The 13,766-nt window shown below is 44.2% G+C and overlaps 1 protein-coding gene across 2 annotated transcripts in view; it reads left to right on the top strand.

The window, feature by feature from the left end:
• Positions 1–13,766, top strand: part of ACE (angiotensin I converting enzyme) — a 79,354-nt gene that overhangs the window by 17,486 nt on the left and 48,102 nt on the right. The window lies entirely within an intron of this gene.

Genomic DNA, 13,766 nt, shown 5'->3' on the forward strand with positions numbered 1-13,766 from the left:
GGGCCAGATTCTCGTAGGAGCGCGTAACTTTGTGCGGGCGTAACGTATCTGATTTACGTTACGCCTCCGCAACTTAGACGGGCAAGTGCCGTATTCTCAAAACACTTGCTCCGTAAGTTGCGGCGGCGTAGCATAAATCGGCCGGCGTAAGCCCGCCTAATTCAAATGTGGGACAGGGGGGCGTGTTTTATGTTAATGTTCTGTGACCCGACGTGATTGACGTTTTTCACGAACGGCGCATGCGCCGTCCAAGGAAATCTCCCAGTGTGCATTGCTCCTAATACGCCGCAAGGACGTCATTGGTTTCGACGTGAACGTAAATTACATCCAGCCCCATTCATGGACGAGTTACGCAAAATTTTCTAATTTCGTCGCGGGAATGACGGCCATACTTAACATTGGTACGCCGCACTTGCGCCACCATATAGCAGGGGTAACTTTACGCCGGGAAAAGCCTAACGAAAACGGCGTAACTGTACTGCGTCTGCCGGGCGTACGTTCGTGAATTTGCGTATCTAGCTGATTTACATATTTCGACACGTAAATCGGCGTACAGGCCAGCGTAAATATGCAGTTACGATCCGACGGCGTAAGACACTTACGCCTGTCGGATCTAAGGGAAATCTATGCGTAACTGATTCTAAGAATCAGGCGCATAGATACGACGGCGCAACTCAGAGATACGCCGTCGTATCTCTTTTGAGAATCTGGCCCCTAGTTTACTTTCTGTGAGAAGACTACATTTTTACTACAAACATGGCACGTAACTCAGGAAATCAAGGATATTTTTTTTGTCAAATAGATAATATAGTGATCACATTTCCATAAAATGGAGTGCTGGCTTATCAGTCATACACAGACCATGTACGGGGAAAAAAGTCTCTCCGGCTGATTTAACTAATGTCATCCTCCAAGATAGTCATCCTCCAAGATAGTAAGACTAAACCCTTACCGTAAGCATCTATGTTTCCTGTACTCCGCTTTGTGGTGTGTCAGAGAATTCCCAAAATAACTTGTAAATAGGCGGGGAAATTGAAACATTGCCTAGGGTAAAAGTGCATTTCAGGATAAAAATGAAAGTGAGTCATAAAACCAGAACAGCATTTTTCATATACTGAGGAGGATTCAAATGTATTTCTTTATAATTCCTTTTATAGATGATACATAGGCTAATTAGTGTTTTATGTCATCTGTTAAGTGCATCATTGTAGGGAGTGGGATCAAGCCCATCCAGTGTTTCCAACCGTCAGTATTTTTACTGGCAGCAGTAACAAACTGGCACTTTTCTCCTGCCAGTGACAGTAAAAATATGGCTGTGACGCTCGGCTCGGAACTGCACATGCGCAGTTTTGGTCCAGAGCCGGCCAAGACCATCCGAGTGCCTGCTACAGTGAGTTTGGGCGGTCTGGTGGAGGCGGTGCCTAAACATGTCTAGTGCTGTCATAGTGCAAGGGAGCCAAGCGGAGTGGGTGGGCTCTCGTATGTGGGTCCGGGGGACGGGAGCAAGGCAAGCTGGGAGTGTCAGTGCTGTTTCCACTAGAGTGGACTGAAGGGACCACCTGGCACTGTTGCTGTGACTTGGGAGGGGACATGTTGTGTCAGTGTCTTCACCATCTGTGCTGCTGCACACTGCTGTTGGTGTCCCATTCAGATTCGGTGACGCATGTGTGTTTGCCCATTCTAATTTCTTTCCCTCTTGAGTCCTGTCCTTGAGCTACTTGCTATATCGAAAATAAAATAAGAAATACGTATTTTGCCTTAATATCTACCTTCAAGCACATTGCTACTTGAATATTGTACTTGTTTGTAGCCTATATACTTACATTTTCACTTAAAACTGTAATTTTATAACTATTGGAAATGCCAGTAAAAACGTGGTTGTGCAAGGAAATTTTGGGTATAGTGTCAGTTACTTCCAATCTGGTAGGTGGGCAACACTGAGCCCATCCATCTTTTACAGCACAGGTGCATAACCTATCAGTGATTGCTTCATTCAGCTCCAGCCTACCCCCACCTAAAACCAGACATTTCAGCATTGGATGTGTGCTGGTGAACTGAATACTCCTCTCTAATGTCATGTAACACATGGGGACTCTAGTGGTGCGGCCTCCCCATTGTAGTTATTCACTGTCCCCCTCCCACATGTTTGAAATAATGAGGTTAATGAAGCATCGGAACATCCCAATCATTTGGCTTTTGTATGTAGTGGGGTTGATTTTATTAAAGCTGGAGAGTTCAAAAGTTGGTGCAGCTGTGCATGGTAGTCCCATCGGCTTCTAACTTAAAGGGGTTGTAAAGGTACAATTTTTTTATTTTTTTTCTAAAAAGCTTCCTTTACCTTAGTGCAGTCCTTCACTTACCCCATCCTTCGATTTTGCTTTGAAATGTCCTTATTTCTTCTGAGAAATCCTCACTTTCTGTTCTTCTGTCTATAACTCCACACAGTAATGCAAAGCTTTCTCCCTGGTGTGGAGTGTCATGATTGCCCCCTCCCTTGGACTACAGGAGAGTCAGGACGACCCCTAACACACTGCTACTTTCTCTATCTGCAACGTAGAGAGCGTCCTGACTCTCCTGTAGTCCAAGGGAGGGGGCGAGCACGACACTCCACACCAGGGAGAAAGCCTTGCACTGTGTGGAGTTAGACAGAAGAACAGGAAGTGAGGATTTCTCAGAAGAAATAAAGACATTTAAAAGAAAAATGGAAGGATGAGGTAAGTGAAGGAGGACTTCACTAAGGTAACGGAAGCTATTTAGGAAAAAAAATTGTACCTTTACAACCCCTTTAAGCTTGTTCAGTTAAGCTTTAACAAAACCTGGAAGCTGATTGGTTTTTATGCAGAGCTGCAACAGAATTTGCACACTCCAGTTTTAATAAATCAACCCCTCTGTCTAAGTCAAGTTCAAGGATGGGCTGCAAATGTATTTGCATCTTTGTCATTGGGCTGCCCTTACTTACTGTATATAATTGGTAACTGGAACTATTTATTCCCCCCTCCCCCCCCCCCCCTTTCTTTAGCTAAAGTTCACTGCCCACATTCACACTATTTTCTGCCTGTCTAACCGCCTTCATGCTAAGATATGCTGATATGTCTTCACACATCCTTGGTCATTGCATGCATAGGCCTGCTCATGCCAGCATCGCCGTGTAAGCAGCAATTGGATGGGGCCAGGAATTATTCTTATGGGTGGAATTTGTCTTTTACGTTTTACCTCTTCATATGAATGTTAAATCCTGGGCTGTAATGGCCATCTCCAGCCACTAGCAAAGACTGCACAGGGTAGCATGGAGTGAAAGTCTGAATCCCAAAAGCAAGAAGAAAAAAAACAGTGCAGGTCACAGGATACATCATAGGTTTTCGTCCTGCGTGGCCCCTGTGGCTATGCTAATTACTTCTTCATAGGTTATTGGCTCTTTGATCCTTTATTTGAAGTTGCTATAAGATGAATACTGCAACGCAGATGGAGGGGCAGTTTAGGGCAAGCCCTCACGTTTATTTAAAGTGGAGTTCCACCCATTTTTTATGTTTGTCTGTGCTGCATGCCCTAATCTCATAGTGTTCAGAATGGACAATTTTTATTTATTTTGTTGCTTGTAAATACCTTTTATTTTGTAGTTCTTCATTAATTCCTCCTCCTTATTAGCCTAGGCTATTAAGTCACAAGGCTATTCGCAAGGGTTTCTGGGATAGGCATCATGTATCCCAGTAGTCCTTGCAAATGGCCTATTTGCATAGAGAAGGGGCGGCAACTTCCTCTGACACTCCCGTTGCTATGGAAACCTGACTGAAACCTATTACATCGCTTGTGTAGCACTGAGCATGTGTGAGATCTGCAAGGCTGAAATCCAGGAAGTCATACAGTCTGGCTTCATAATGCCCACACTTAAGATGGCCACGGTCTATTTCTAGATTATAAACTAACTAAATGCTCTAACAACCTAACAAAACGGACCTTAGTTTACAGACTAAGGGCCAGATTCTCAAAGGCGTTACGACGGCGCAACACCATTAGCGCCGTCGTAACACCTCATCTGGCCCCGGGTATCTATGCGACTGATTCTCAGAATCAGTTGCGCATAGGTACCCATTAGATCTGACATGCGTAAGGCTGTTACGCTGTCAGATCTTAAATGTATTTTTTTTCCCGCCGCTAGGTGTCGCATCGTCGCTTTTCCCCGTCGTCTATGCAAATGAGGTAAGTACGGCGATTCCCGAACATACGCGAGGTCGACGCAGCGAATTAACGTCGTTTGCGTAGCGTACCCGACGCGTAAGGTTGCCCCTGCTAATTAGCAGGCGCAACCAATGTTAACGATGGCCGTCGTTCCCGCGTCGAATTCAATAAAAATTACGGCGTTTGCGTAAGATGTCCGTGAATGGCGCTGGACGCCATTTACGTATACATCTAGGCAAATGACGTCGGGGCGACGTCATTTAGCGCAATGCACGTCGGGTAATTTACCCGACGGAGCATGCGCAGTACGCTCGGCGCGGGAGCGCGCCTAATTTAAATGGTGCCCGCCCCATTTGAATTGGGCGGGCTTGCGACGAGCAATCTAACGCTACACCGCCGCAAGTTTACAGGTAAGTGTTCTGAGAATCAGGATATAAACCTGTAGACCTGCGGCGGTGTAACGTAGATCTCATATATTACGCTGCCCAGGAGCAGCGCGAATGTATGAGAATCTGGCCCTAACTTTACTAGACTACATTAAGCTTGTGTATTACAGGGGTATTTATATTTAAAAAGTGAAATTGTGGGTGGAACTCCCCTTTAACTCTAGGCTGCATACTTGGTACACTGAGCAGAGTATGCAGCTAACAGAATTGAGACCACATTTCAGAATGTGCTCAGTGGTGAATTTAAAATGAATTTATAAGTCAGTGGGCCTTTTACTATGTACATTGTTTGTGTCGGTGCAGAGAAATGTCAATCGTCCTAGCCAGAGCAGGACTTGGGCTGCATTCACACCTGAGCGTTTTGTCGCCTGAAGCGCGACGCTCAAATACGCTAGAGGGGAAAAAATACATTATTCCCTATGGAGATGGTTCACATCTCCACGCCAATACGCCTGACGCCGAACGACTGAAGCTCAAACAAGTTCCGGACCCTTTTTTGTCGCGCGTATCGGGCGGTTTGGTCGTTTTTGAGCGTTTCCATTTCCCATAGAAAGTAATGGAAACGCTCGATTCAAGCGACTAGCGCGACAACGAGCGTTTGCTACGGGCGTTTCGTCGCTTTAATCAATAGAACTTTTCACCCAGGCAGAAGATTAGGCTGCATTCACACCTGAGCGTCGGTCGTTTTTTTTGGGCGTTTTTTTTCTGGCGTTTTGTCGCGCGTATTCATGCTTATTTGCCCGTTTGCATACAGCGTCGTTCGGCGTTTTTTATTTTAGCCAATAGGAAAAATTATCATCTTTTCATCACGTGTTGCTATGTTGGTAGATTTGTTTAATCTTCTGCCTGGGTGAAAAGTTCTATTGATTAAAGCGACAAAACGCTCGTAGCAAACGCTCGTTGTCGCGCAAGTCGCTTGAATCGAGCGTTTCCATTACTGTCTTTGGGAAATGGAAACACTCAAATACGCCCAAACCGCCCAATACGCGCGACAAAAAAAGGGTCTTGTTTGAGCTTTAGGCATTCGGCGTGCAGATGTGAACCATCTCCATAGAGCATAATGTTAGTTTTCCCCTCCAGCGTATTGTAGCGTCGCGCCTCAGGCGACAAAACGCCTAGGTGTGAATGCAGCCTTAAAAAATCTACCAACATAGCAACAAGTGATGAAAAGATAATTTTTTTCCTATTGGCTAAAATAAAAAATGTCGAAGTACAAAAACGTCGGACGACGCTGTATGCAAACGCGCAAATAAGCATGAATACGCGCAACGGGAAAAAACGCCAGAAAAAACGAACGACCGACGCTCAGGTGTGAATGCAGCCTTAGGGTAGTGGGGGCCCCTGGGCTTGAGTCACTTTCGGGCCCTAATGACCGGGCGTAATGACGTCATCGCGTAGTCATCAATAGTAAACATTGGGACATGATGATGTATACTGAGCATGGGCACAAAAAAACACTGACACAAGTCAGAATGCAATGTATTCAAAGGGCAAATCCAGCAATTGGAGCCAAAGTAACATGCCACATCCAGCAAAAGGACAGACACCAGGCATAATATTGCACAAATAGCTTCCAAGGGTATTAATAAAAGAAAGACGGTTTGTCTACTTGGACGGAGGACAAAAATGATCAATGTCCCTAGAACAGGTAAAAATGCTAGACCAATCAACATACTTTAAGTGAAAAATTAAATAACTGGCATATAATTGAAAGAAATTTAACGTGAATGGGTGGGGCCCCCTATTGGGCGGGGCCCAGTCAAGCCCAATGGTAAGTCCGGCCCAGGTCCTAGCAACATTTTTATATTCGCAAAAGGGCTCGTAAATGTCAGTGTGTGTGCGCAGAAGTTTATACATTTTTAGCTAGATTCAGAAAGACTTAGGCTGGCGTATCAGTAGATACGCCAGCCTAAGTCTGAATGTGCGCCGGCGCTAATTTAAGCATATTCTGGAAACCAGATACGCTTAAATTAGGCTCAGATACGAGCGGTGTAAGTGTCTTACACCGTCGTATCCTAAAGTGTAATTTTTAGGCTGACTGCTAGGTGGCGCTTCCATTGCGGTCGGTGTAGAATATGTAAATCACTAGATACGCCTATTCACGAACGTACGCCCGGCCGACGCAGTACAGATACACCGTTTACGTAACGCATTATCAGGCCTAAAGTTATTCCATCAAATAGCTGGAATAGTAATGTTAAGTATGGCCGTCGTTCCCGCGTCGAAATTTGAAAATTTTACGTTGTTTGCGTAAATCGTCCGTGAATAGGGATTTACGTCATTTACGTCCACGTCGAAACCAATAGGACCGTGCGGCGTACTTAGCGGATATGTACACGGACGGCGCATGCGCCGTTCCAAAAAAACGTCAATCATGTCAAGTCAACCCAAATTAACATAAAACACGCCCCCTCAGCCTATGAATTAGGCGCGCTTGCCGCATTTACGCTACGCCGCCGTAACTTAGCAGGCAAGTACTTTGTGAATCATGTACTTGCCTCGCTAACTTACGGCGGCGTAGTGTAAACACGATACACTACGCCGCCGCAAAGTTAGGGCGGGCTTTCTGAATCCACCCAATAGTCTGTGTGAGCAGCCATTGTAGGCTAAATCGGACTCAAATGTGACCGCTAGTAGTGTTCTTTATTCTTAACCGACAAGAATAGTTGCCCACTGTAGCTCCTTTTTTTTGAATTTGCCCTTTTTGATGAGCTTGGACTCCTGACATTTAAAAAAAAAATGAATGTTCTTTAAAGCCCCTTTTTAGATTTGTCAACTTAACAATATAACCAGACAGGTTATAATGAGTGAGATTGATGATTCGTGAAAGGCTGCACATAATTAAGCTTGTACGTTTTTAGTGTACAACAATAAAAGTCGTGTGAACAGTTGTCTTTCAGATTTGTTTTTTTCTTACCCTTGTCAAGAATGAATCCATGGTTAGGCAGCAGTAGTAGTATGGAGCATGATTATAAGCTGTTATGACTGTTGCTGTACGCCTCTGATCTGCATTCCCAACTGTCTGTCAAGACAGATGTTAAAACCGATAAAGAAAGCAATTAGGCTTTAAATGCATACAGTATATCCAGCTGTAGAAGAAGTGGGACAAACAACAAAAATAAACAACCCTGGAAAAATGAAAACAAGCTGATTTCCCTGAGTAGTGAGCTAACAAGCTGTAATCAGCAGAACGCAATGGCGATTAAATACTAATTGGATGGGAGAAGGAGCGGTGCTGTTGGAGTAGTGATAGGACCGTGATGTAGAGTGACTTTGTCTTTGGGGCCGGATTACAGATGTCCGTAGACAGTGCAGCTAGTAGAGGATTAATCAAACTGCTTAACAAACTCTCTAACCGCTCTTTTGCCTGGGTAAAGGTTGAGCCAGGGGAACGGAATAATGAAAGGTGTGTGTGTGTGTGTGTTTAGATTGTCTAAGCAAAGGTTGGATGGTCACACCAAACTCATTTGTATAATGGGAACCTAGCAGGGTTTTGAGTGAAGCCTAGTGCAGGTCTTGACAAATTTGCTTGGAATCTAGGAGCCAGCTAAAAAAGTTAGGAGCCAGTCTTTCGGCTGCTAATTTTCCAGCATGCTCGTCTGACAGAAGCCAGCCGAACAGCCGGCTTCTTTTGGACCTGCTGCCATACACACAGGCTGAATGGCGGCCAGTGTTTTTGAGCCGGCCAATGTTGCCGACGGACTGCAGAGTTTGAGAAATGCGCTGCGAACAGAGTACAGTGTTGTGGAGTGCACTTTGGCGCTGCACTACGTACAGAGGGGTTGAGGATTGTGTAACATTTGGAGTGCGGGGTTCAGGTCAGGATTGCTTATGTTCAGGTCAGGATTGCTTATGTAGAGTGTGGGGGTTCAGGACAGCTTTATCTCACCAAATTTCTATTCCGCCCCCCCCCCCCCCAGTGCAGAGCGACCATCTCTCTTCCAGACCTTTCCCCTCCTCTCTGTTCAGTGCACAGCACTTCTTCTATTACCCACAGAGGAGAAGTACTGTCTGTACTTTAAGCGAGTCAGGCTGCCGGCGCGGACTTCGTGAGATGCTGTGGGCGCGAGGCTGGAGTGTGCACTGCAATCATTGTGGCAGCTGGGGGGAGAGGAGAGTAAAGACGAGCGCTGTGCAGTGCAGCTGAAAGAAGCCCTTCCTAGATCGGCACTGGCTCCACCCCCTGAACAGATTTCTGTGACTGTACCATACAGGTGGCAACCCTACTCCACAAGGCCGCAAAGCCGCGGCCTCAATTTCCAGCCGGTGTGACATCTTAGTCTGCACACCCACACAATGGGGGAGGGGGGGTTGTACAGGGACAAGACGCCTCCCGCAGTACAGCCCAGGAGCCAGGTCGCTAATTCTAGTCGCCAATGCGACCTGGCGCCTGGGGTTTGTCGAGCCCTGGCCTAGTGATAAGGGTGATTTTTAGGTAGCTTGGTTAGGGTTGCCACTTTTTCTTCAAGCCAAACACTTTAGGAGGGCACAGCTAATTTTGAATGCAGTAAAACCTTGGAAAACCTTGGATTGCGAACATAATTTGATCCAGAAACCTGCTTGTAATCCAAATTACTTGTATATCAAAGCAAATTTCCCCACAAGAAATAATGGAAACTCAAATGATTCATTCCACAACCATTTATTCATAAGTCCTTCAGTTTATAGTCTATATAAAAAGATTATAGCAATGTGATTGTTGTGTAACCATAAAATGTCCATCCACAAAAAGAATAAAAGAGGCGAGGCACCTCTAAGTGTATCAATAAGTTGCTAAATGTTGTAGCTTCATTAAATGTAACCATATTGCTACACTTAGAGGTGCCTCTCTTCACTTTTATAATCAGTAGACCTAACGCTACTTGGTAAAACATTTAGCTTGTCTTGCAAAACGCTCTCAAACCAAGTTACTCTCAAACCAAGGTTTTACTGTATACACTACAGGATTGTAACAGACCTGAGACACATTTTGGGCACTCCAAAGATAATAGTAATGCGGCACACATATTGCCCCCTCGCCCTTCTCTCAGGCCCTGGTCCGAGCGATGGACTGAAACCCGGACACATGATTAAAAACTTGGACCATCTGGGTTTTACCCCAGACAGGTGGCAACCCTAAGCTTGGTATCACTACTGAAATCGCCAGAATTGTATTGGCTAAATGAAGAATTTTAATTTCCTATCTTGACAGGAAGTCATGTAAAATGTCCCCAGTAGGGGCACAGATGGAAATAAACTTCTGACATTTTTCCAAGCCTTCTCTGCTTTATTCATAACAAAAAGGAAAGCAATTTGCATGGAACTGAGCTTCCAAAAAAATACAATTCCCATTTTCAAAGAGGCAGTGTGTACTGTACCATGAGGTCAAATGTAAATTGCAGAAATGCACAATCTATGAATTTATTAACAAAATGGGTACGTGCAAACTTCTGAAAATTTTCCAAGCCTTTAACACTACCCCCCCCCCCCTCCCAGACTGACAATGCTGCTACCTGCTGTGCCTCCAATGCTTGTTTCTCCAGAGTTGAATCTCACTAATACCGGAGGTGTGTCACTGGCCAGATTACCATATGAAAACTGAGGGGGGAAAAAAGCCAAAAAAAGACAACGGACGTAGCCACCCCATCTAATGATCGGTAAGCTGCAGTATAATACATTTTTGCGGTTAATGCTGCTTTTAGAATGCAGTAATCTGTTTACCTGCCCTAGCTTTCAAGGGCAGGAGGGTGGCAACTGACGTGGGGGCACTTGACGTGTGTCTTTCCCTTACCTTCATCTCTATTCTTTATTTATTATTTTCTCCCCATGCTTCTTACCTATACTCCTAATCATTGGTAAGGACCTTGCCTTTATCCTCCAACTTCAAGGGTCCTCTTTAAAGACCAGTTTTCCAGATGAGGATACTTATAAGTAGACCTGGACCTTATAATTCAAGATGTATTGGGTATGGTCACCTTCAGACCTGTTTTGATTTTCAGTTAAAAGAAGACAATCGGTGCTGTGCCTCCCTTGGTAGAAAGCCCAGTAGTGCTGTGCCTCCCTTGGTAGAAATCTGGCACAGACAAGTAGGCAGTGGGGCTGTATAGACAGCGGTGAGTGACCGTATCTATACCGGGACAAAGCAAATTCAAAAATAAAAGGAGAAAGGGAGGTCTGCTGGTATTTACATTTTATAACAAACACAACCATCATATAAAAAAAATCGAATAATATATATTTTTTTTTATATATAATATAAGATTTTTATATAATACATATATATATATATGTGTGTGTGTGTGGATAGAGATATATTATAAAAAAAAAAGAGGGTTATGTATCTTGTTATGAAATGTAAAATCCCGGCAGGCCATCCTTCTTCTTTTTTTTTTTTTCTTCTTGAATTTCCTTATTAGAAAGTGTAAGCACGTTTTACAAATGCAGTGTGAAAGCGCACTATATACAATTTTATCACTGAAAATAGTAATTTCATAAAAAAAATCTATTTTTAACTTTTTTGTAAAATTCATCATATCTGAAAACTATATATTTTTAACTATGAAAGTGGCTGTAGTACCACAAATCGCTTCCGTGCCCTCCAGGTTAAACACCAGCTTTGTGTCAGTGTCAGAAAAAAAACATAGTACTATTCGCCGCAAGTGTTTTCAAATGTCTGTGCAAATTACCATCTTTGATGTCTTCTCCCGTGGCCATAATTCTCCTTCCCAGAATCACACTGTGCAGCAGGAAATAAGGGCAAAATAAGGGCGCTTTCCTCCTACAAACCTTTCACTACTCTTCCTGTTAAATAAGCTGTAAACCCAAGAGAGATTAGAAGAATCAATCAGCTCTTATTGTGATTAAGTGCACCAAACATGCAGTTATCTGGAATGTTCTCCATTGACACAATGGTACACAATCTTAGTGGGTTCCTTTTTAAAACCCCAAACCAAGAATAGTTTCATTAAACGCAGTTTGTATGCCTTCAACAGTGATTTTTCGCTTAATACACCGTAAAAAAAATTGACCTCCTAAATTAACCACTTGCCCCCCGGACCATATTGCTGCCCAAAGACCAGAGTACTTTTTGCGATTCGGGACTCTGTCGCTTTAACAGACAATTGCGCGGTCGTGCGACGTGGCTCCCAAACAAAATTGGCGTCCTTTTTTTCCCACAAATAGAGATTTCTTTTGGTGGTATTTGATCACCTCTGCGGTTTTTAGTTTTTGCGCTATAAACAAAAATAGAGCGACAATTTTGAAAAAAATGAATATTTTTTATATTTTGCTATAATAAATATCCCCCAAAAATATATAAAAAAACATTTTTTTTTCCTCAGTTTAGGCCGATACGTTTTCTTCTACATATTTTTCGTAAAAAAAAATCGCAATAAGCGTTTATTGATTGGTTTGCGCAAAAGTTATAGCGTTTACAAAATAGGGGGTAGTTTTGTCATTTTTATTATATTTTTTTTACTAGTAATGGCGGTGATCAGCGTTTTTTTTTTTTTTTTTTTTTTTCGGTACTGCGACATTATGGCGGACACTTCGGACACTTTTGACACATTTTTGGGACCATTGGCATTTTTATAGCAAACAGTGCTATAAAAATGCATTGGATTACTATAAAAATGCCACTGGCAGTGAAGGGGGTTAACACTAGGGGGCGGGGAAGGGGTTAAGTATGCCTGGGTGTGTTCTTACTGTGGGGGGGGGGGGGGTGGCCTCACTAGGGGAAACACTGATCCTCGGTTCATACATTGTATGAACCGAAGATCAGCATTTCCCCTGCTGATAGGACCGGGAGCTGTGTGTTTACACACACAGCTCCCGGTCCCCGCTCTGTATGTAACGAGCGGGAGTCGGGGGCGAGCGCGCGCCCCTAGTGGCGGCTGGGAGAGAGGACGTCATATTACGTGCTCTCGCCCAGCAGAGCCACCTTGTGGACGTATTTCGACGGTGCGCCGTCGGCAAGTGGTTAAAGACTCTAAACTCATAAATTAAACCATAAAAAGGGTTACATATTTGTAGCACTACCCCCGAAGGAGCTGCTGGTTTGATTTGGGCGGCACATTACCTCTATCTTTCCGCTGTCTAGGGTACTGGATGAGAGCTATAATTAAGTTTAGGGGCTAGATTCAGATAGCCCTGCGTAATTTAGTGTGGGCGTAACGTATCTAATTCAAATGGGGATGATGTGGGCGTGTTTTATTTAAATTATTGTTGACCCCGCGTATCTTAAGTTTTTTACGAACGGCGCATGCGCCGTTCGTGAAAGAAACCCAGTGCGCATGCTCGAAATTCCCCTGCAAATCGTCATTGCTTTCGACGTGAACGTAAATTACATCCAGCCCTATTCGCGAACGACTTGCGCAAACGACGTAAACATTTCTAAATTCGACGCAAGAACGACGTCCATACTTAACATTGGTTGCTCCTCGTATAGCAAGGAGCAACGTTGCGCCGGAAAAAGCCTTACGCAAACGACGTAAAAAATTCCGCCGGGCGCACGTACGTTTGTGAATCGGCGCCTCACCTAACAGGTAAATTGGGTAAGGCTAGATGTTTCACATATGAAAAGTCCTCTGAAGTATGTGCCATTGGCATCAAACAAAGTCAGCACTTTACCCAATAGTCTTGCCTCTCAGAATCTCTGAACCATTCACATTGGCTACTGCCCCTGGGAAGCTTACAATCTAAAGTCTCCATCACGTCAAACTCTAGGACTAATTTGTATGAATACCAGTTTACCTACTAGCATGGCTTGTGTGTCCTGCTATCTAGTGTAAGAATATTCGCACTAATGTTGGCTGCTCTATTATAACGCACCTCTGAATTGCATCAGGTTTGTTTTTTAACTACTTCAGATTCGTGCTATAGCCGAAAGACGGCTACAAAATGGACCTAATTTGCCGGGAGGGCGTCCATGGATGTCCTCCCGTTCTCGAGCGGCCTGCGCACGCCCTGTGATCAGCGAGTCAATGAGACTCGCCTGATCACAGATTGGAGTAAGGGATCGATCCCGAACACGTGATCAGATGTCAGCCAATGATAGCGTGAGGAGGAAAAGAAAATAGCCAATCGCTGGCAGCTGTCAGAGGGACATCAGTCCCGATGGAGAGCTGCCTCCTGCTCATCTGTGCCACCTGCCAGTGCATAACAGTG

This window comes from Rana temporaria, chromosome 12, assembly GCF_905171775.1.
Source record: "Rana temporaria chromosome 12, aRanTem1.1, whole genome shotgun sequence".
In the NCBI taxonomy this organism is placed as follows: domain Eukaryota; kingdom Metazoa; phylum Chordata; class Amphibia; order Anura; family Ranidae; genus Rana; species Rana temporaria.